The sequence below is a fragment of the Oncorhynchus gorbuscha genome, linkage group LG05 (genome assembly GCF_021184085.1).
Source record: "Oncorhynchus gorbuscha isolate QuinsamMale2020 ecotype Even-year linkage group LG05, OgorEven_v1.0, whole genome shotgun sequence".
In the NCBI taxonomy this organism is placed as follows: domain Eukaryota; kingdom Metazoa; phylum Chordata; class Actinopteri; order Salmoniformes; family Salmonidae; genus Oncorhynchus; species Oncorhynchus gorbuscha.
In genome coordinates this window covers 71561974-71585612 of record NC_060177.1, presented here as the reverse complement: position 1 = coordinate 71585612, position 23639 = coordinate 71561974, and the positions used below count along the sequence as shown (strand labels likewise).

At 42.7% G+C, this 23639-nt stretch overlaps 1 pseudogene; it reads left to right on the top strand.

Moving 5' to 3' along the window:
- The first annotated feature begins 840 nt into the window (after nt 1–840).
- Nucleotides 841–9793, top strand: LOC124034926 (annotated as a pseudogene).
- Nucleotides 9794–23639: the final 13846 nt, after the last annotated feature.

Below are 23639 nucleotides of genomic sequence, written 5' to 3'. Positions count from 1 at the left end.
AGGAATCCGGACTAATAAAGCCAATGCAACTGCCTGTTTTACAAACAGTAGGCCTACCACATGAATGGGCATTCATACAATTTCATTGCAGGCTGACATTGTAGGTTATACCCCAGTGATCAATGACGTCTTTTTTTTATCCTGTCCGGACCGCCCCTCTTTTTTGTGTCGTCCAGACTGGTCGTCATTTTTTGGGGATGTAGTCTGGCCCGGCTTTCAACCAAATTATAAACGTCTATGATTGGTTCAGATTTTTTTCATTTATCTTACTGGGACTATTCTAGATTTGCAGGGGTATGGGAGGGCAATTCTTTTTGCCTTGCTTAGGGCCGCAGAACGGCCAGGACCAGGCTTGGCTGTTTCAAAATATTGCGATAAAGATATCTTACAATATGGGTATTGCATATGTCAATATTGCAATTAATTGTGCAGCCCTAATGTGATTTGTCATTGTCATGGTTCATTCCCTATAATAATTCAAGGAACTGTCTAGGCCAGACAATGCAAATAGAGCCATTCTCTTCAGACAAATTGATAAGCAGTAATATTGAATTAGATAATGGATCTTATGAGTTATATAAAAACAAATATTTATATTATATTTTCCAATTTGTATTTTCTTCGGGGGAAATTTGTTTGGTATACTCAGTGTAGATACATACACATGGTGTTTATACCCATGTGGTGCACTGTCTACTATAGTTCATACTAATTTAAAACACTTTTTTGCCAAAGATATTTACAAATAGCATTTTCACTGATACACTCATATTTCAACAAATATTGACAAGTTCTCACAGAAAGTGCATCAGCCTGCTCATAGAGATTTGGACACCGAGTATGCCTCAACCACTTCAAAACAACCTCAGGGACTTGTGAGACTGAGGGGTTGTCTAGTCTTGGTCACTAAAGGGACATATGCTGGGAAACAATTGGGCTGACTTGCAGGACCTTTAGTGGTAACCTTTGTCCTTTTGACCCCTCTGCATCCCAGGAAAGTGATCTACCAGAAAAGCAGGGAGAGCTTCTGGGATGAGTGCACCAAAGAGCTGATCGGCAGCATTGTCATCACCCGCTTGAACAACCACACCTACCGCATCCCTCAAAGATTTCTTCAACATGGCCGACTACAGGTAAGGCCGGATCTGAAGTTGCCCATTCATTCGATCTCAAGCAGGCAACTAATCAATGTTTTTGAACAGAGCCGTGTGTGTTATTCAAGTGCATTTCCTATGTGTGTATTACAACCTTTTTTCCTGTAATATGAACAGCAAAAACTACGGCATCACCATAAAAGATATGGCCCAACCCATTCTTATCCATCCACCCAAAAAGAGGTCCAAGCAAGGGGGAAAGATACAAATATTCTGCAGGACACGTTTGCTGACGCTAACACACCCAACAACCCTGAAACAGAAGGCCACGTTATGGGGCGAGTCAGTGTTGGGATTAATCTCAACGTACTCTGTTTTCATAGCTCTTACTGGTGTTCTACTATCACACATGCTTTATAAATAGTCGTTTTGAGTTTCTATTGAGGAGTTGGAGACATTCTTCTCCATATAGATACAATACGTTCTATTTAATTGAGTGTTTTTATCTTACAGCATGTCATAACCGGCATGATCCTGCTTCTGCCTGAGCTCTCCTTCATGACTGGAATCCCTGACCAAATGAGAACGGACTTCCGAGCCATGATGGTAAAATCATTGTGTCAGCAGTGCATTCTATTCCCTGGGGGGTTTTCTGTGACATTTACATTCTGTGACATCCATGAAGGCAGCACAGTGATTTTGATAACGCAGCATTTGATAACACATTAGCTGGTTACTATTGTTTTCTTTCAAATGTTGTGCTTATTTGAGTTTTCCTGACTCAATTAAATAAATTGAATCATCCAAAAATTGTACACCATAAACCCAGCTGGCAATCCAGACAGGCTGAATGTAGTGCTCTAAGTATTGGGGATGGGGAAACAAATACTATTTGAACCCAGACACGTCAGAGATTAAATGGGAAGGGCAAAGTCAGAGTAATTATATTGTTATAGAATGAAAGTGACGGTTTAACCGTCCCAGGACTTGACAATGCACATCAATGTGAGTGAGTAGTGAGCAGCACACCCACTCCCTGAAGCAGCTCTTGAAGAACACCAACCCAGAGGCCCAGATGGAGTTGGCACACTGGGGGCTGGAGATCAGCCAAGACATCCTGGTGGTGAGGATACACACAGCACAGTTTAGAAAATCTACATTTGACGGAAATTTGTTGTGTAGCTGAAGTCGCACATTAAATGAACAGTTATTTATCTGGTGGTGAGGCTCCACACAGATCATTAGACATGCTCACTCACACATTACTCTTAAAAAATCCATCAAGTGAAATGGACAGCAATAGGTCAGTCGTGTGTTAAATTAAATGCACAATTAATTAGAGCCCGACTGATATTATCTGCAGATGTTAGCCTTTCACAGAAACATTTGTATTAGTCTTTATTCCACCATTTAAAGCACCGATATTGTGTACATAGAATTAACAAATACATGTGCTCATTTGCAGTTATTTTTTATAATGATTCAATGGTTGCCTGAAGAGGGCGCTCTGAGCTGCTCATTGAACATCATTCAGCCTTTCACTCAATCTGTCCAACTTATTACCTTATCGCCTCTAAAATGTAAATAAAACACTATAAAGAGTTTATATAATGTGTCATTACATACATATTTGACGGTTTGTGTCGAATTTGAATCGGGTTGTTAAGGCGTTACTAAAGTGATCTTCAGAAGTTAACAGAGGCTTTGAGAGTCCATGATTGCATGCAGTGATGATGAAAAATTACTATTTATTGTTTTTTACGATGAGAAGTGCTACACCTGGTGGAGAGAGATTGTAAGACAGAAATAGTAGCTTTATGCGTGCTGTACGTTACGACATGACACGTCACGATGTAACGGAGGAGGGTCAGTTTTATTAAACTTTTCTCCAATACTATAGATCCATTACCATGTCGATCAACGCTGGAATAGAAACGTAGTTCCCACCCCAGATTTTGAAGTCAACACAGTCACTACAGTCCCATTAATTTTCTTTGCAGCCTCGTTTGAATGTCGCGGTTGCGCACATTTGTACGGAATGGGGTGAGTTTACGTTAGCTAACCAGCAATGTAATTAAGCTCTCTTGCCAGAAAGGTAGTTAGCCTAGCTAGCTAGCAAGCAATCTGTCCTACATATGTGTCAACACTGACTCATCCTTCATAAAAAATAACACTGTTACTGTCTAGGGCTATTATGTTAGTGGGCTTAGTTCGCTGGCGCAGTGTTCATGTTGTCATGCTGAGTCACGTGGTTGCTAAGCTTATCGTCAAGCAATCCCTCAATCAGGGTATGAATCGAGAAACCAGCCTATTTTCCATGAAAGTACGTAACGTAACAATTTCAAAGCTATGCGATATTACAGATAACAAGTTAATTGTCTCAAATCTCAGAAAATATTTACGTTTTACTTGTTGACGAAATTCATGCTAATGTTGTTTTTTTGAGCTGGCGCACAATTGACTCCCATACATTCCCATGAAGGACAGCTCTTCTTGTCCTAGAATCGCCCAGAATACACCATGCGGTCCATTGACAATGCATGGGAACATACACAATGGGAACGATTCCAATGGAGTTTACAATCTCCTGAAAATTCTCTGAACAAGCTCTCATTGCACGGTTGTCATAAATTGTTTCTTTACATGACATTTGACTGTTGTAAAGCACTGTAGTGTAGTCTTAAAATCTGGGGAGGGGCCAGCTGAGTGTGTTAAACGCTCTACAACAACAAAGCTTTCTTAGTGTCCAACAAGCTTTCTCTGCCCTTAACCTTGAACACCTCCAAAACAAAGGTCATATGGTTTGGTAAGAAGAATCTCCCCACAGGTGTGATTACTACCACTGAGGGTATAGAGCTTGAGGTAGTCACCTCATACAAGTACTTGGGAGTATGGCTAGACGGTACACTGTCGTTCTCTCAGCACATATCAAAGCTGCAGGCTAAAGTTAAATCTAGACTTGGTTTCCTCTATCGTAATCGCTCCTCTTTCACCCCAGCTGCCAAACTAACACTGATTCAGATGACCACCCTACCCATGCTAGATTACGGAGAAGTCATTTATAGATCAGCGTGTAAGAGTGCTCTCTAGCGGCTAGATGTTCTTTACCATTCGGCCATCACTGCACTCTACAATCGTCTGTAAATTGGTAATCTCTGTAAACCCGTCGCAAGACCCACTGGTGGATGCTTATTTATTAAACCCTCTTAGGCCTCTTTCCCCCTTATCTGAGATATCTACTGCAGCCCTTATCCTCCATATACAACACCTGTTCTGCCAGTCATATTCTGTTAAAGTTCCCCAAGGCACACACATCCCTGAGAGTTGTGGTTACTTCATGTGATGTATTGTTGTCTCTACCTTCTTACCCTTTGATGTTGTCTGTGCCCAATAATGTTTTGAGCATGTTTTGTGCTGCGGCCATGCTGTCATGTGTTGCTGCCATGCTGTCATGTGTTGCTGCCATGCTGTCACGTGTTGCGGCCATGCTGTTACGTGTTGCGGCCATGCTGTCATGTGTTGCTGCCATGCTGTCATGTGTTGCGGCCATGCTGTCATGTGTTACGGCCATGCTGTCATGTGTTGCTGCCATGCTGTCATGTGTTGCGGCCATGCTGTCATGTGTTGCTGCCATGCTGTCATGTGTTGCTGCCATGCTGTCATGTGTTGCTGTCATATGTAGCGGCCATGCTGTCATGTGTTACGGCCATGCTGTCATGTGTTGAGGCCATGCTGTCATGTGTTGCTGCCATGCTGTCATGTGTTGCGGCCATGCTGTCATGTGTTGCTGCCATGCTGTCATGTGTTGCTGCCATGCTGTCATGTGTTGCTGTCATATGTAGCGGCCATGCTGTCATGTGTTACGGCCATGCTGTCATGTGTTGCGGCCATGCTGTCATGTGTTGCGGCCATGCTGTCATGTGTTGCGGCCATGCTGTCATGTGTTGCGGCCATGCTGTCATGTGTTACGGCCATGCTGTCATGTGTTGCTGCCATGCTGTCATCAAATCAAATGTATTTATATAGCCTTTCGTACATCAGCTGATATCTCAAAGTGTTGTACAGAAACCCAGCCTAAAACCCCAAACAGCAAGCAATGCAGGTGTAGAAGCACGGTGGCTAGGAAAACCTCCCTAGAAAGGCCAAAACCTAGGAAGAAACCTAGAGAGGAACCAGGCTATGTGGGGTTGCCAGTCCTCTTCTGGCTGTGCCGGGTGGAGATTATAACAGAACATTGCCAAGATGTTCAAATGTTCATAAATGACCAGCATGGTCAAAAAATAATAATCACAGGCAGAACAGTTGAAACTGGAGCAGCAGCACGGCCAGGCGGACTGGCGACAGCAAGGAGTCATCATGTCAGGTAGTCCTGAAACATGGTCCTAGGGTTCAGGTCCTCCGAGAGAGAGAAAGAAAGAGAGAATTAGAGAGAGCATACTTAAATTCACACAGGACACCGGAAAGGACAGGAGAAGTACTCCAGATATAACAAACTGACCCTAGCCCCCAACACATAAACTACTGCAGCATAAATACTGGAGGCTGAGACAGAAGGGGTCAGGAGACACTGTGGCCCCATCCGATGACACCCCCGGACAGGGCCAAACAGGAAGGATATAAACCCGCCCGCTTTTCCAAAGCACAGCCCCCACACCACCAGAGGGATATCTTCAACCACCAACTTACAATCCTGAGACAAGGCCGAGTATAGCCCACAAAGATCTCCGCCACGGCACAACCCAAGGGGGGGCGCCAACCCAGACAGGAAGATCACATCAGTGACTCAACCCACTCAAGTGACACACCCCTCCTAGGGACGGTATGAAAGAGCCCCAGTAAGCCAGCGACTCAGCCCCTATAATAGGGTTAGAGGCAGAGAATCCCAGTGGAAAGAGGGGAACCGGCCAGGCAGAGACAGCAAGGGCGGTTCGTTGCTCCAGAGCCTTTGCGTTCACCTTCACACTCCTGGGCCAGACTACATCCAATCATATGACCCCCTGAAGAGATGAGCATTCAGTAAAGACTTAAAGGTTGAGACCGAGTTTGCATCTCTCACAAGGGTAGGCAGACCATTCCATAAAAATGGACCTCTATAGAAGATAGCCCTGCCTCCAGCTGTTTGCTTAGAAATTGTAGGGACAATTAGGAGGCCTGCGTCTTGTGACCGTAGCGTACGTGTAGGTATGTACGGCAGGACCAAATCAGAGAGATAGGTAGGAGCAAGCCCATGTAATGCTTTGTAGGTTAGCAGTAAAACCTTGAAATCAGCCCTTGCCTTGACAGGAAGCCAGTGTAGGGAGGCTAGCACTCGAGTAATATGATCACATCTTTTGGTTCTAGTCAGGATTCTAGCAGCCGTATTTAGCACTAACTGAAGTTTATTTAGTGCTTTATCCGGGTAGCCGGAAAGTAGAGCATTGCAGTAGTCTAACCTAGAAGTGACAAAAGCATGGATACGTTTTTCTGCATCATCTTTGGACAGAAAGTTTCAGATTTTTGCAATGTTACATAGATGGGTAAAAAAGCTGTCCTTGAAACAGTCTTGATATGTTCTTCATGTGTTGCTGCCATGCTGTCATGTGTTGCTGCCATGCTGTCATGTGTTGCTGCCATGCTGTCATGTGTTGTTGCCATGCTGGCATGTGTTGCTGCCATGCAGTCATGTGTTGCTGTCATGTGTTACGGCCATGCTGTCATGTGTTGCGGCCATTCCACCTCTCAAAAAACATATTGGTAATAGGTCACTTTTGCCTACCTAAAATCGCTAATCGGACCCAAAAATCCTATATCGGTCGGGCTCTACAATCGCTATGTTTAGGTTTATTAGGCTCGTCCTGTGTGCAGAAAGCCTACCAACACAGCTCCCAGGGGCCACGTTGAAGCTGAGTTTAGCTTTCGAAAAATAACTTAGAACAAACGGCTTTTCCTTCAAAGTTTAACCACAAGAGGATGTCATAAATTGTCTCAAAGCTGCTTTTAAAAGTTGAGTAATAAAATACATTCCCAAGAGTAAATCTCAGTTGATAAACATTTGGCAGTGACCTGCTAGCAGCTCCTAATGGGTTAGAATAGTTCAAGTCTTCTAAAATTCCTGCCGAGTTAAATGGACTCAAGGGTAAAGAATATTTAACGTGCTCTTACTACTTTGATTGAGATCAGAGTATGTATCCACTACTCTCCGGTTTTACAAGCATTTGTAAAAGGACTTTTTCTTCTTTTTTCTCTCCCCCTTGAGATGTTCCATGCATACAGGCTCACATACCTTTCTTTGTGTAACTTTAAAAAGTACTATGAACTATTCTGTTGGTTCATCTAGGTTACAGGAAGAATTCTTCCCCTGGAGACCGTCTGTCTACAGTCACAGAGCTGATGTCAGCTGGTCTAGGGAGGTTGTCAGGGATGTTTCAATCAGCTATGTGAGTCACCAGGTCAAAGGGTCAAGTACAGCCCACTGTTGTCGGGGGAATGACTAGCTTACTATAGCTTGGGCAACATTATGATTGCATCCTATAGCTGTCACGTTCTGACCTTAGTTCCTTTGTCTTGTCTTTGTTTTAGAATGGTCGGGTTGTGAGTTGGGTGGGCAGTCTGTGTGTTTTTCTATGTTGGGGTTTTGAGTTCATGAGTTCTCAATCAGAGGCAGCTGTCAATCGTTGTCCCTGATTGAGAATCATACTTAGGTAGCCTGGGTTTCACTTTTGAGTTGTGGGTGTTTGGTCCACACAGTACTGTTTCGGTTTTCGTTCATTCACTTTATTGTTTTGTATTTCAGTGTTCAGTTTGTTTCATTAAATATTACATCATGAACACTTACCACGCTGCACTTTGGTCCGATCCTTCTTCCACCTCTGAATACTGTTACAATAGCGACGATAATTGACAGTCATCGTCAATTGTGATGCCACAAAAAATGGTCATAGCCTATATTTTCAGTAAATGTGTCAGCAGGGTTTCTGTTTGGCCTATTACCTGGAGAAAAAGTTTAATTTCAATAATAATATTTTAATTTCTCAATCATTATCATAAAAATCTGAATTAAAATTATAATCTTAAAGTTAAATGTCTACTAATTGGAGATCACCAGCCTCTGCCATATGGACACATTGATACACTGTGATCCATTGGTGGCTAAAGAAATGGACGCATGGAACTATTTAAGCAATAAGGCACGAGGGGGTGTGGTGTATGGCCAATATACCATGGCTAAGGGCTGTTCTTATGCACGACTCATTGCGGAGTGCCTGGACACAATCCTTAGCCGTGGTATATTGGCCATATATCACAAGCCCCAGAGGTGCCTTATTGCTATTATAAACTGGTTACCAATGTAATTAGAACAGTAAAAAAAGTAATACCCATAGTATATGGTGTGATATACCACAGCTGTCAGCCAATCATCTTTCAGGGCTCGAACCACACAGTTTAAAAAAGGCCAATCACTTCCATTGCTCTTTCACACCTGAGATTGGTGATTATTGGAAAGGTTTTTTAAATAGCTTATTATGAGGAACTATAGTTTAACTCTATTCACAATGGATATAAAAACACTTAACTACATTTTCACGTGGCAGGCCAGGTAGGCAGTCAATTGGGTCTAGTTATTGTTGTTGTCTTAGACCTACCTAAAGGTTTATGGCAAGAAACAACACAGCATGTTCACCTTTTTTGGTTTAAGTCTTTGGAGTGGAGAGACAATATTGCCTGCTTTACAGGAAACATGTTCAGACTGAGTGCTTGTTGCACAGATACACAGGTCTTTTTTGGGCGAAGTTGGCCATGACTGGTAAGTGACAATATCCACTCCACCTTGCCAGTAGGTTATAATCTCCTCCGATGGCATCTTCATTGAGGTAGGCTGTGAGCTCTGCGCTGGACCGCTGCAGTCTGTTTTGGGGTTGATTACGAATATTTACGCCCCACTCGGGACTAAGTAAGGATATTTAGTGTTCTATGCAGCCACTTAAAAAAAAATATTGAAGAGAAATAAACTGAAATCGGTCTGGCTTTGGACAAAAATAGTTCACTACAGAGTGCATCTGACTGCTCTATTCTCCTCTGGCCTGTTATGTTTGTCTATCAGATCCACATGAACTGCTGGGCCAAATTCTACCTTCTTTGCTGAGCAGGCAGAGGAGCTAGTGTCCTGTAAATGTTTTTGTGAAAGAAAGTTCAACCCAAAGTGCAGTTGGTGGTGTGCATCATGACAGGCAACAGAGACGACATCTACTGCACCATCAAGAAGCTCTACTGCGCCATCGAGAAGCTCTACTGCGCCATCGAGAAGCTCTACTGCGCCATCGAGAATCTGTACTGCGCCATCGAGAAGCTCTACTGCTTCCAGAGTCCAGTTTTCAGGGGAAAAGGCAAGGAACCATAATTTAGGAACCAGATGTTTACAAAATATCCAGGTTTTCATGAGCACACAAAAAGGATTCAATTGCTTGTTTAGCCTAACGCAAAGGTTAATCTAAAATACATTTAAAAGTTTAATAAAAAAATAAATGTTCATCTCTTCGGCTTTGTAGGCCATCAACATCCGGGCCATCTCCCAACCCCAAAAGCTGAGAAGCGATGCCCAGAAAATCCTGCTACAGATGAACTGCAAACTGGGGGGAGAACTGTGGACTGTGAAGATCCCTCTGTTTGGTATTATAATCTTTACTGGTAAAGTAGGACTCCCGAGTGGTGCAGCCGTCTAAGGCACTGTATCACAACCGGCTGTGATTAGGAGTCACATAGGACGGCGCACAATTTGCCCAGTGTCGTCCGGGTTTGGCCCTAACCCTAACCCTGAATTTAAAATGTATTAAATTGAGACTGTGTCACTGGCATACACAAAATTCTCCATAATATCTAGGTGGAATTATGTTTTTAGAAATGTTTACAAATACAAACAATAATAAAAAGCTGATGTCTAAGGTCAATAAATATTAAACCGCTTTGTTATGGAAAGCTTAAATAAGTTCAGGAGTAAAAATGTGCTTAATAAGTTGCATGGACTCACTGTGTAATAAGTGTTTTAACATGATTTTTGAATGACTACCTCATCTCTGTACCCCACACATACATCTGTTGTGTCCCTCAGTCTAGCAGTGAATGTCAAACAGATTCAACCACAAAGACATGGGAGGATTTACAGTGCCTCGCAAAGGGCACCTATTGGTAGATGTAAAATAAAACATTGAATATCCCTTTGAGCATGGGTGAGTTATTAATTATACTTTGGATGGTGTATCAATAGTCACAACAACTATGCAGGTGTCCATCCTAACTCGGTTGATGGAGAGGAAGAATAACGGTCAGGGATTTCACCATTATGCCAATGGTGACTTTAAAACAGTTACATTGTAATGATTGTGATAGGGAAAATGGATCAATATTGTACTTACTCCACAATACTAACCTAAAATAAGGAAACCTGTACAGATTAAAAATATTCCAAAAGATGCATCCTGTTTGCAATAACTGCAAAAACAATGGCAAAGAAATGTCCTGAATACAAAGCGTTTATGTTTGGGGCAAATCCCACAACATGTCGCAGAGTACAACACGTCATTGTTACGGATACAGTTATCCTGTGTGTGTGTTCCTTTTCTCTCCTTCTCCCCTCACAGGTGGAAATCATCACTCCCCAATCAGTCAACAATCAATCAGAAGACACACCTCCTCCTATTTCCTGACCTATCACAGTTCCTTCCCCATGGTTTAAAAACCCCATCATTTGTTTGTTCATGAGCTCAGCTCAGCTCAATCTCTAGCTCAATCTCTCTGTAAATGCCATGTCTGTAGGTCTCTGTGTTTCACTCTCGCTTTGTGTCTTACTCTCGCTTTGTGTCTTAACCTCTCTTTTGTTTAAAGCACCTCCATAGCACTTTGTCATCACCTGTGAGTATTGTTTTTGGTTATGGTGTCTGTTTGTTTGCTGGTGGGAAAAGGGGAAACCAAGACAAGTCGCCCATGGGCATACACTACCCGTAGGTGAACTTAAATACACTAGGTATTTACACTAGGTAGAACTGGGCGGACCACCCACTGTATTTTTGGTTAGTTAGTTAGTTGTTGTTAAAGTAGGCTAGTCTAGCTTAGGGGTGTGTTTTTGTATATTTATTGTTTCTTTCCTTGGGTCCAGCTCAGCCCCTTTTCCTGCTCCCCCCATTACCGTGTGTTTATAAATAAACCTGGAGTTTGACGGTAGATTTCTGTTGTCGTGGTTATTTCGTTCACACTTTTACTTTGTCACAATAATAATTTGCATGAGTTATGTTACGGGTCTCATTACCATCCCCCCTAGACTGTCGGGCCAAAAGGGATTCGTAACAGTCATATTTTCAAGCATGGTGGTTGTTGCATCATGTTATGGGTATGCTTGTCATTGGCAAGGACTATGAAGTTTTTAGGATAAAAAATAAATTAAATAGGGTAAAGCACTGACAAAATCCCAGAGAAAAATCTGGGTTGTCTACTTTCCAACAGACACTGGGAGGCATTCACCTTTCAGCAAGACAATAACCTACAGCACAAGGCCAAATATACACTGGAGTTGCTTACCAAGACAACGTTGAATGTTCCTGAGTGGCCTAGATACAGTTGACTTAAATTGGCTTAAATCTATGGCAAGGCTTAATAGCTGTCTAGCAATGACCAACAACCAACTTGACAGAGCTTGAATAATTTAAATAAGAATATTGTGCAAATACTGTACAATCCAGGTGTGCAAAGTTCTTAGACTTACCCAGAAAGACTAACAGCTGTATTCGCCAAAGGTGATTCTAACATGTACTGAGTCAGGGGGTTGAATAAATATCTAATCAAGATAGTGTTTTTTAAATTTAATTTAAATGTAATTTCTTTTTTACAAATGTTAGAATTTTCCTTCAATTTTGATAGGGTTTTGTATAGATCGTTGTCAAATGATAATTAAGTCAATTTTAATCCCACAATGTGGAAAAGGGGGTGTGAATACTTTATGAAGGCACTATATACAGTGGGGCAAAAAAGTATTTAGTCAGCCACCAATTGTGCAAGTTCTCCCACTTAAAAAGATGAGGCCTGTAATTCTCATCATAGGTACACTTCAACTATGACAGACAAAATTAGAAAATAAAATAGAAAAAAATCCAGAAAATCACATTGTAGGATTTTTAATGAATTTATTTGCAAATTATGGTGGAAAATAAGTATTTGGTCACCTACAAACAAGCAAAATTTCTGGCTCTCACAGACCTGTAACTTGCTCTTTAAGAGGCTCCTCTGTCCTCCACTCGTTACCTGTATTAATGGCACCTGTTTGAACTTGTTATCAGTATAAAAGACACCTGTCCACAACCTCAAACAGTCACACTCCAAACTCCACTATGGTCAAGACCAAAGAGCTGTCAAGGGACACCAGAAACAAAATTGTAGACCTGCACCAGGCTGGGAAGACTGAATCTGCAATAGGTAAGCAGCTTGGTTTGAAGAAATCAACTATGGGAGCAATTATTAGGAAATTGCAGACATGCAAGACCACTGATAATCTCCCTCGATCTGAGGCTCCACGCAAGATCTCACCCAGTGAGGTCAAAATGATCACAAGAACAGTGAGCAAAAATCCCAGAACCACACGGGGGGACCTAGTGAATGACCTGCAGAGAGCTGGGACCAAAGTAACAAAGCCTACCATCAGCAACACCATATGCCGCCAGGTACTCAAATCCTGCAGTGCCAGACGTGTCCCCCTGCTTAAGCCAGTACATGTCCAGGCCCGTCTGAAGTTTGCTAGAGAGCATTTGGATGATCCAGAAGAAGATTGGGAGACTGTCATATGGTCAGATGAAACCAAAATATAACTTTTTGGTAAAAACTCAATTCGCCGTGTTTGGAGGATCAAATCAAATCAAATGTATTTATATAGCCCTTCGTACATCAGCTGATATCTCAAAGTGCTGTACAGAAACCCAGCCTAAAACCCCAAACAGCAAGCAATGCAGGTGTAGAAGCATGGTGGCTAGGAAAACCTCCCTAGAAAGGCCAAAACCTAGGAAGAAATCTAGAGAGGAACCAGGCTATGTGGGGTGGCCAGTCCTCTTCTGGCTGTGCCGGGTGGAGATTATAACAGAACATGGCCAAGATGTTAAAATGTTCATAAATGACCAGCATGGTCGAATAATAATAAGGCAGAACAGTTGAAACTGGAGCAGCAGCACGGCCAGGTGGACTGGGGACAGCAAGGAGTCATCATGTCAGGTAGTCCTGGGGCATGGTCCTAGGGCTCAGGTCCTCCGAGAGAGAGAAAGAAAGAGAGAAGGAGAGAATTAGAGAACGCACACTTAGATTCACACAGGACACCGAATAGGACAGGAGAAGTACTCCAGATATAACAAACTGACCCTAGCCCGCCGACACATAAACTACTGCAGCATAAATACTGGAGGCTGAGACAGGAGGGGTCAGGAGACACTGTGGCCCCATCCGGAGACACTGTGGCCCCATCCGAGGACAAAGAATGCTGAGTTGCATCCAAAGAACACCATACCTACTGTGAAGCATGGGGGTGGAAACATCATGCTTTGGGGCTGTTTTTCTGCAAAGGGACCAGGACGACTGATCCGTGTAAAGGAAAGGATGAATGGGACCATGTATCGTGAGATTTTGAGTGAAAACCTCCTTCCATCAGCAAGGGCATTGAAGATGAAACAGGGCTGGGTCTTTCAGCATGACAATGATCCCAAACACACCGCCCGGGCAACGAAGGAATGGCTTCGTAAGAAGCATTTCAAGGTCCTGGAGTGGCTTAGCCAGTCTCAAGATCTCAACCCCAAAGAAAATCTTTGGAGCGAGTTGAAAGTCTGTGTTGCCCAGCAACAGCATCAAAACATCACTGCTCTAAAGGAGATCTGCATGGAGGAAAGGGCCAAAATACCAGCAATAGTGTGTGAAGACTTACAGAAAACACTTGACCTCTGTCATTGCCAACAAAGGGTATATAACAAAGTATTGAGAAACTTTTGTTATTGACCAAATACTTATTTTCCACCATAATTTGCAAAGATTTTTTTTCTCATTTTGTCTGTCATAGTTGAAGTGTACCTATGATGAAAATTACAGGCCTCTCATCTTTTTAAGTGGGAGAACTTGCACAATTGGTGGCTGAATAAATACTTTTTTTGCCCCACTGTATCAACATTAAGGATACCTGCTCTTTCCATGACAGACTGACTAGGTGAATCCAGGTGAAAACTATGATCCTTATTGATGTCACATGTTAAATCCACTTCAATCAGTGTAGATGAAGGGGAGGAGATGGGTTAAAGGAGGATTGTTAAGCCTTGAGACTATTGAGACATGGATTGTGTATTTATGCCATTGAGGGTGAATGGGCAAGACAAGATTTAAGTGCCTTTGAACGGGGTATGGTAGTAGGTGCCAGGTGCACCAGTTTGTGTCAAGAACCGCAACGCTGCTGGGTTTCACCAGGTGCAACCATTTCCTGACCGAAAGGGCATCCAGCCAACCTTCCGCATTGTCGGAACTAGAAGCACAAGCATTTCACTACACTCTCATTAACATCTGCTAACCATGTGTATGTGACAAATACAATTTGATTTGATTTGTCCTGGACCACACCGTCACCAACAGGGATTGGTTCTTCCTGGCTCTGTCATTATGAAGCCCAATGCTGTTTAAACACCCACTTCTACCCCTCTGGCTGTACATTCTCAGTAGAGAAATGGGCAGAATTAGGCTTAGGTCATCAGTTTTGTAACACTTCCTCATTTATCAAAATATATATCTCTCCCCAGGGTTTACTTCTTCTACCTGATGGCTCATCACATTCAACAGGGCTGTGGCTTGCCCACAAACTACATATCAGTCTACAACACGGCAAACCTCTCCCCAGACCACTTTTCAAAGGCAAGGTTAAACATACATTGAACGTCACCATAAATCTCTGGTTGCAGTAAGGGCCAAATAGTATCCACTAGTTATCATAATACCTCAGTTGTTGACTTTATAGGTTAGTAGGTGGCGTGGAATGGGTCGCCTGTCATTATTAACATAATCTAACCCTGGGTTTCACTCCACGCTGACCTTCAAAATGTGCCACATGTACTGGAATTGGCCCTGGACTATCCAGGTGCCAGTGCCGTACAAATACGGCCTTAAACTGGCCTATCTGTCAGGCCAGTACTTCCACTCAGAGCTGGCCATCCAGCTGACAGACAAGCTTTACTTCCTCCTTTGCCTCAGCCCCCCTAGAAGGAGCACACCAGTCTGCACAACAATGAACAGGTCTCAACCGAGCATATCGTAAAGAAGAAAAATAGAAAGAGGGGGAAAAATGTATTATGAGGAAAGGGGACGCTTTCAGATTCTAACTTGGATTAGATTTCAAATTGTCTTCTCTTGGTAAGATTAATCATTGTCTGAAATAGAGGTAGTATGTACATGAATGTATAGTTAAATTGACTATGCATATATGATAAACAGAGAGTAGTAGAAGCGTCAGGAGTCTTATGGCTTGGTGGTAAAAACTGTTGAGAAGCCTTTTTGTCCTAGACTTGGCACTCCGGTACATTCTATGACTGGGTTGGCTGGGGTCTTTTACAATTTTTAGGGCCTTCCTCTGACAGCGCCTGGTGTAGAGGTCCTGGATGGCAGGCAGCTTAGCCCCAGTGATGTACTGGGCCGTACGCACTACCCTCTGTAGTGCCTTGTGGTCAGAGGCCGAGCAATTGCTGTACCAGGCAGTGATGCAACCAGTCAGGATGCTCTCAATGTTGCAGCTGTAGAACCTTCTGAGGATCTCAGGACCTATGCCAAATCTTTTTTTTTCCTGGCTGAGAATAGGCTTTGTCTTGGTGTGTTTGGACCATTCTAGTTTGTTGGTGATGTGGACACCAAGGAACGTGAAGCTCACAACCTGCTCCACTACAGCCCCATTGATGAGAATTGGGGCGTGCTCGGTCCTCCTTTTCCTGTAGTCCACAATCATCTCCTTAGTCTTAGTTACGTTAAGGGATAGGTTGTTATTCTGGCACCACCCGGCCAGGTCTCTGACCTCCTCCCTATAGGCTGTATCGTCGTTGTCAGTGATCAGGCCTACCACTGTTGTGTCGTCTGCAGACTACATGATGGTGTTGGAGTCGTGCCTGGCCATGCAGTCGTGGGTGAAAAGGGAGTACAGGAGGGGACTGAGCACGCACCCCTGGGGAGCTCCAGTGTTGAGGAGCACCATGGCAAATGTGTTGCTGCCTACCCTCACCACCTGGGTGCGGCCAGTCAGGAAGTCCAGGATCCAGTTGCAGAGGGAGGTGTTTAGTCCCAGGATCCTTAGCTTAGTGATGAGCTTTGAGGGTACTATGGTGTTGAACGCTGAGCTGTAGTCAATGAATAGCATTCTCACATAAGTGTTCCTTTTGTCCAGGTGGGAAAGGGCAGTGTGGAGTGCAATAGAGATTGCATCATCTGTGGATCTGTTTGGGCGGTATGCAAATTGGAGTGGGTCTAGGGTTTCTGGGATAATGGTGTTGATGTGAGCCATTACCAGCCTTTTAAAGCACTTCGTGGTTATGGACGTGTGTGCTACGGGTCTGTAGTAATTTAGGCTGGTTGCCTTTGTGTTCTTGGGCACAGGGACTATAGTGGTCTGCTTGAAACATGTTATTACAGACTCAAGGACATGTTGAAAATTTCAGTGAAGACACCTGCCAGTTGGTCAGCACATGCCCTGAGCACACGTCCTGGTAATCCGTCTGGCCCTGCAGCCTTATGTATGTTGACCTGTTTAAAGGTCTTACTCACGTCGGCTACGGAGAGCGTGATCAACAGTCCGGGACAGCTGATGCTCTCATGCATGCCTCAGTGTTGCTTTCCTCAAAAAGAGCATAGAGGTGATTTAGCTCGTCTGGTAGGATGGGTCACTGGGCAGCTCGTGGCTGTGCTTCCCTTTATAGTTTAATAGTTTGCAAGCCCTGCCACATAAGAAAAGCATCGGAGCCGGTGTAGTGTGATTCAATCTTAGCCCTGAATTGACGCTTTGCCTGTTTGATGGTTCGTCGCAGGGCATAGCAGGATTTCTTGTAAGCTTCCGGGTTAGAGTCCCGCACCTTGAAAGCGGCAGCTCTACCCTTTAGCTCAGTGCGAATGTTGTCTGTAATCCATGGCTTCTGGTTGGGGAATGTACTTAGTCACTGTGGGGACGACGTCCTTGATGCACTTATTGATAAAGCCAGTGACTGATGTGGTGTACTCAATGCCATCGGAAGAATCCCGGAACATGTTCCAGTCTGTGCCAGCAAAACAGTCCTGTAGTTTAGTATCTTCTTCATCTGACCACTTTTTTTATAGACCGAGTCACTGGTGCTTCCTGCTTTAATTTTTGCTTGTAAGCAGGAATCAGGAGGATAGAGTTGTGGTCGGATTTACCAAATGGAGGGAGAGCTTTGTATGCGTCTCTGTGTGTGGAGTACAGGTGATCTAGAATTATTTTCCCTCTGGTTGCACGTTTAATATGTTGATGGAAATTTGTTAGAACTGATTTAAGTTTCCATGCATTACAGTCTCCGGCCACTAGGAGCGCCGACTCTGGGTGAGTGGTTTCCTGTTTGCTTATTTCCTTATACAGCTGGCTGAGTGTGTTCTTAATGCCAGCATCTGTCTGTGGTGGTAAATAAACAGCCACGAAAAGTATAGCCGAGAACTCTCTAGGCAAGTAGTGTGGCCTGCAATTTATCACAATATACTCTACTTCAGGCGAGCAAAATCTAGAGACTTCCTTCGATTTCGTGCACCAGTTGTTGTTTACAAATATGCACAGACCGCCCCCCCTCGTTTTACTGGAGTGTGCTGTTCTATCTTGCCGGTGCAGCGTATATCCCACTAGCTGAATATCCATCCACATAGGATATTACAGTTTTTGATGTCCCGTTGGTAGGATATTTGTGATCGTACCTCGTCTAGTTTATTGTCCAATGATTGCACGTTGGCGAGTAGTATTGACGGTAACGGCAACTTTCCCACTCGCCTTTTCCGGGTCCTGACCAGGCATCCGGCTCTTTGTCCTCTGTACCTGCGTTGCTTCCTCTTGCAAATACCTTGGATGTTTGCTCTGTTGGGTGTTTGGAGAATGTCCTGTTCATCTTGTTGATGAACAAAATGTTTGTCTAATCCAAGGTGAGTGATCGCTGTGCTGATATCCAGAAGCTCTTTTTTTGCCGTAAGATATGGTTGCAGAAACAAATAATGCAAATAACGCAAAAAATAACACATAATAGCACAATTGGTTGGGTTCCCGTAAAACTGCTGCCATTTCATCCGGTGCCATTTTATCAGTGATACGAGGCTTGTGTTTAGCTGTAATCAGCAAGTTTTTGACCAACCTTTACTTAGCGACACTTTCTTTGTTCTCTGAAGGCACTGGTGTCTAAAACTTGTCAAGTTGCAGGTGGTATGTTGGAGTTGTGAAAATCCAACAATTAGTCTGTCTTCTCTCATTGATCGAAACAGGTGTCATTCAAAGCAACGCTTAATTTCTGAGACACACACATGACATGGACACATTTACATTTTTCGTCATTCAGCAGAAGCTCTTAACCCTAATTGCTCCTAAGTCCCTCTGGATAAGTGCCTTTATCAGGGGCACGTCGACAACCTTTTCACCTAGTCTGCCATTAGGCTACCTACTGCCCTGACCCACCTGATCAATGAGATAAGAAATAAGATGGCGGTGTATACTTTGTTGGATTACTTAATGGAGCAAAAATTGATTTGATTTATCTGGGCAAATTCTAAATGCCAACGTTCCCCCTGCAACTATCCATGGGAGTTAAGAAGAGAATGAAGAAAGTATCGCTTTAGCTCTGCCACTGAGGTTCGTGTTTACATGGCTAACATTTTGTAAGAGTTAAATATACACTATATAAAAGTATGTGGACACCCCTTCAAATTAGTCGATTTGGCCATTTCAGCCACACCCATTGCTGACAGGTGTATAAAATCGAGCACACAGCCATGCAATCTCCATAGACAAACATTGGCAATTGAATGGCCATACTGAAGAGCACAGTGACTTTCAATGTGGCACAGTCATAGGATGTCACCTTTCAAAGAAGTCAGTCAAATGTCTGCCCTGCTAGAGCTGCCCCAGTCAACTGTAAGTGCTGTTATTGTGAAGTGGAAACGTTTAGGAGCAAAAAGCTCAGTGTGAAGTAGTAGGCCACACAAGCGCATAGAATGGGACCGCTGAAGTGCATAAAACTTGTCTGTCCTCTGTTGCAACACTCACTACCAAGTACCAAACTGCCTCTGGAAGCAACGACAGCACAATAACTGTTCGTCGGGAGCTTCATGAAATGGGTTTCCATGGCCGAACAGCCACAGGTAGGTAGCCTAGTGGTTAGAGCGTTGGGCCAGTAACCAAAAGGTTGCTAGATTGAATCCCCGAGCTGACAAGGTACAAATCTGTTGTTCTGCCCCTGAACAAGGCTGTTCCTAGGCCATCATTGTAAATAATATTTTTTTTCTTAACCGACTTGCCTAGTTAAAGGTGTAAAAAAACAACAACACAAGTCTAAGATCACCATGCACAATGCCAAGAGTCAGCTGGTGGTGTGAAGCTCATCACCATTGGACTCTGGAGCAGTGGAGACGCGTTCTCTGGAGTGATGAATCACGCTTCACCATCTGGCAGTCCGCCGGACAAATGTGGTTTGGCTGACGCCAGGAGAATGCTGTCTGCCCTAATGCATTGTGCCAACTGTAAAGTTTGGTGGCGGAGGATTAATGGTCTGGGGCTGTTTTTCACGGTTCGGGCTAGGCAATGCAATGATGACCAGTGGTGGGGAAAGTACCCAATCGTCATCTTTTTAAAGTAAATACACCTTAATAGAAAATGACTCAAGTAAAAGTCTCCAGTAAAACACGACTTGAGTAAAAGTCTAAAATGAATTTGTTAAATATACTTAAGTATCAAATATAAATGTAATTCCTAAAATATACTTTATCAAAAGGTTAAAGTATAAATAATTTCCTTATATTAAGCAATTCAGACGGCACCATGTTCTTGTTATTTTAATGTACGGATAGCCAGGTGCACACTCCAACACTCAAAAAATAATTTACAAACGAAGCATGTGTGTTTAGTGAGTCTGCCAGATCATCGGCAGTAGGGATGACCAGGGATGTTCTCTTGATAAGTGTGTGAATTGGATCATTTTCCTGTCCTGTTAAGCATTCAAAATGTAAACGAGTACTTTTGGGTGTCAGGGAAAACATATGGAGTAAAAAGTACATTATTTTCTTTAGGAATGTAGTGAAGTAAAAGTTGTCAAAAATATAAATAGTAAAGTACTACTTAAGTAGTTTCAGGGTATTTTTTACTTAAGTACTTTACACCACTGGCATTCTAGACGATTCTGTGCTTCCAACTGTGGCAACAGTTTGGGAAAGGCCTTTCCTGTTTCAGCATGACAATGCCCCCATGCACAAAGCGAGATTCATAAAGAAATCGTTAATTGTTGCATTTATACATCTCTGACACACACCCCACCAGACATGCCACCTGGGGTCTTTTCACAGTCCCCAAATCCTGAGCAAATTCAAGAAAGCGTATAGTATTACATAGAGACATTATTGCATGAAACACCCATCTCATACTGCACAAATGAACACCAAACCTGGTTTCAAAAAACATAAAGCAACACCTCACAGCAACGCCTCCCCCCTATGTGTCCTAGATCACAGGAGGTTGGTGGCACCTTAATTGGGCAGGATGGGCTCGTGGTAATGGCTGGAGTGGAATAAGATCAAACATATGGTTTCTATGTGTTTGATGCCATTCCATTTGCTCCATTCCAGCCATTATGAGCCAACCTCCCCTCAGCAGCCTCCACTGACCTAGATAGTTTCTGTTTGTATTGATATGTAGGCTATGTGTGCCATTTTTAAATTGATGTAGTTCTGTCCTTGAGCTGTTCTTGTTTTAGTATTTTGTCATGTTTTGTGTGGAACCCAGGAAGAGTAGCTGCTGCTTTCGCAACAGCTAATGGGGATTCTAATAAAAGACCCAAATAGAATACAGTATATACATAAGAAAAGCAGTTTGTAAACATTTTAAAGGCGAGGTCAGTACAAGTGCATCAAAGCTGGGACCGAGAGACTGGATAACCGCTTCTGTCTTAAGGCCATCAGACTTAAATAGCCATCACTATTCGGCTTCGACCCCGTCACGCATCCCTGCATCTTTAGAGGCTGCTGCCCCATATTCATAGACTTGGAATTACTGGCCACTTTACTAAAGTTACTAGTGTTCCATTATTAATGTTTAAATAATGTTTACATACTGCTTCACTCATCTCATATGTATATGCTGTATTCTATTGTATTTTAGTCAATGCCACGCCGACATTGCTCAATCTAATATGTATATATTTCTTAATTCCATTATTTTACTTTTAGATGTCTGTATTGTTCGATACCAATGCACTGTTGAAGCTAGAAACACAAGCATTTCGCTACACCCATAATAGCATCTGCTAAATATGTGTGCGACCAATAAAAAGTTGATTTGAAAAAATAAAAATCTGTATATTTTTGATCTAGGTGTGACAGAAGTATTTTAATTTAACACCAACCATAGTAGTTTTTGTGTTTGGTTTTGTTGCTCCAGATACATTTGTGTGGATGGGAAAAGTTCTTAACCTGTTTTTTAAAGTTTTTTTACAGAATGTTTGTGGGGCCATCCCCAATGTACTGCATGTCAAAGTGATCAAAAAGCTTTCCACTTGAATGTATTGATAGTCCATTAGCTGTGATGTCCCTTCTCTGTAGGTGTGTAGGCAGGCACAGGCCTGGGGTATATTCATTACCTCTTGCAGCAGAAACCGTTTAAGAACGAAACGGAAAAACACAGGGACCTACCTAAATTTGTCCAATAAAATACTGTTGCAAAATGTTTTCTGTTAAACGGTTTGTTGCAACAGACAAATGTTTTGCAACAAATCGGCATGAGAGTACACAGTTGATCGTTTAAAGAAGCACTATGCAGAAATCGCTGCGGCATTTCCTGGTTGCTAAAATTCAAGTACCTGATCAGGCTGTTGATTGTGGAATGTTGTCCCACTCCTCTTCAAATGGCAGTGTGAAGTTTCTGGATATTGGCGGGAACTGGAACACGCTGTTGTACACGTCGATCCAGAGCATCCCAAAAATGCTCAATGGGTGACACATCTGGTGAGTATACAGGCCATGTACGAACTGGGACATGCTCAGCTTCCAGGAATTGTGTACAGATCCTTGCATCGTGGGGCCATGCATTATCAATTGCTGGATTTAACAAAACTTGTAAGAAGTTGGGTTGCAAGCAGGAAGAGGTAAGGTGAAATTTGGCGACCTTGCCTAATTCCTCTTTTCAAATCAAATCTAGGAGAAGTGCCATGCTTTAATTTAATTGAACTGTTCCCATTCATATAGAGTTTTAATAGTACTACAAAATAATTCCCCAAAACCAAATTTCTCAAGGGAGAGAAATAAAAACTAATGTTCCACTGTATCGAAGGCTTTATAAAAGTCTAAGAAGAGAAAACTATCTTCGAAGATTGGATTAGAATAGTCTATAAAGGTTTAATACCAGTCGGATATTATTAGATGTCTATTCCTCATGAAGCCAAATTGGCGGCTCTATAATTGATTCCAATGCTGCCTTCAGTATTGGAGCCTAATATTTTTTGTTTGTTATTGAGCAGATTGGATGCCAATTATCGAGCAGAAACAAGTCTTTCTTGGGTTTAGGGATTAATGTAATCAGACTGAGTCAAACTGGAAGGGAGAGCATTATTTGCAATGCTTTCAGAAAAGACCAACAGAAAACGTTTTGTAAAACTCAGCAGATATACCATCAGTCCCAGGAGACTTATTATTTTTACGGTGTTCAATAGAAGAAATGATCTCTTCAACTATAATAGGATTATTACACTGTTCCCTCTCAGCCTCCCCAATTGATTTCACATCCCACAGAGAGTCCAAAAAAGAGGCGAGGAAACCTCACAATACTTAGAACTATATCTATTCCTGTAGAAGTTGCAACTAAAGTTAAAGATTAATTTGGGATCATATGTGATGAGACCATTAATATTTACTTGTGGTATTTTTCTAGCCACTTCTTCCTAGATCTGACAAAGGCTCCCTCTGCTTTCAGTTTATACATATCATCAACTTGTGTTGTAGCTCAAACAGAACAGATTTGTCCTCAGAGCTTTCACCAGGCTTTTGAATTAGAGGTGATCTTTGTAATAACACTTTCTTCTTCAGCTATCCTCGTCTTGGCAAGAATACTCCCATATTATAGAGCTATTAATCTTCCAGTAGGATGCTCTGCCAAGGCCATTATCAGAGAAAAAGTTTAATGTCAATATAAATAGCTCTATGTAAGGGGAGTGGCAAGGATGTTAACAGAAATACCCTGTTTATCCAAACATTTAGACATTTAGACACCAGCCAAAAATCTGTGTGATTGTCTGGAGCGTGCCTTATTACTCCCAAGTGAAAGACTTGTCATTAGGAAACTTT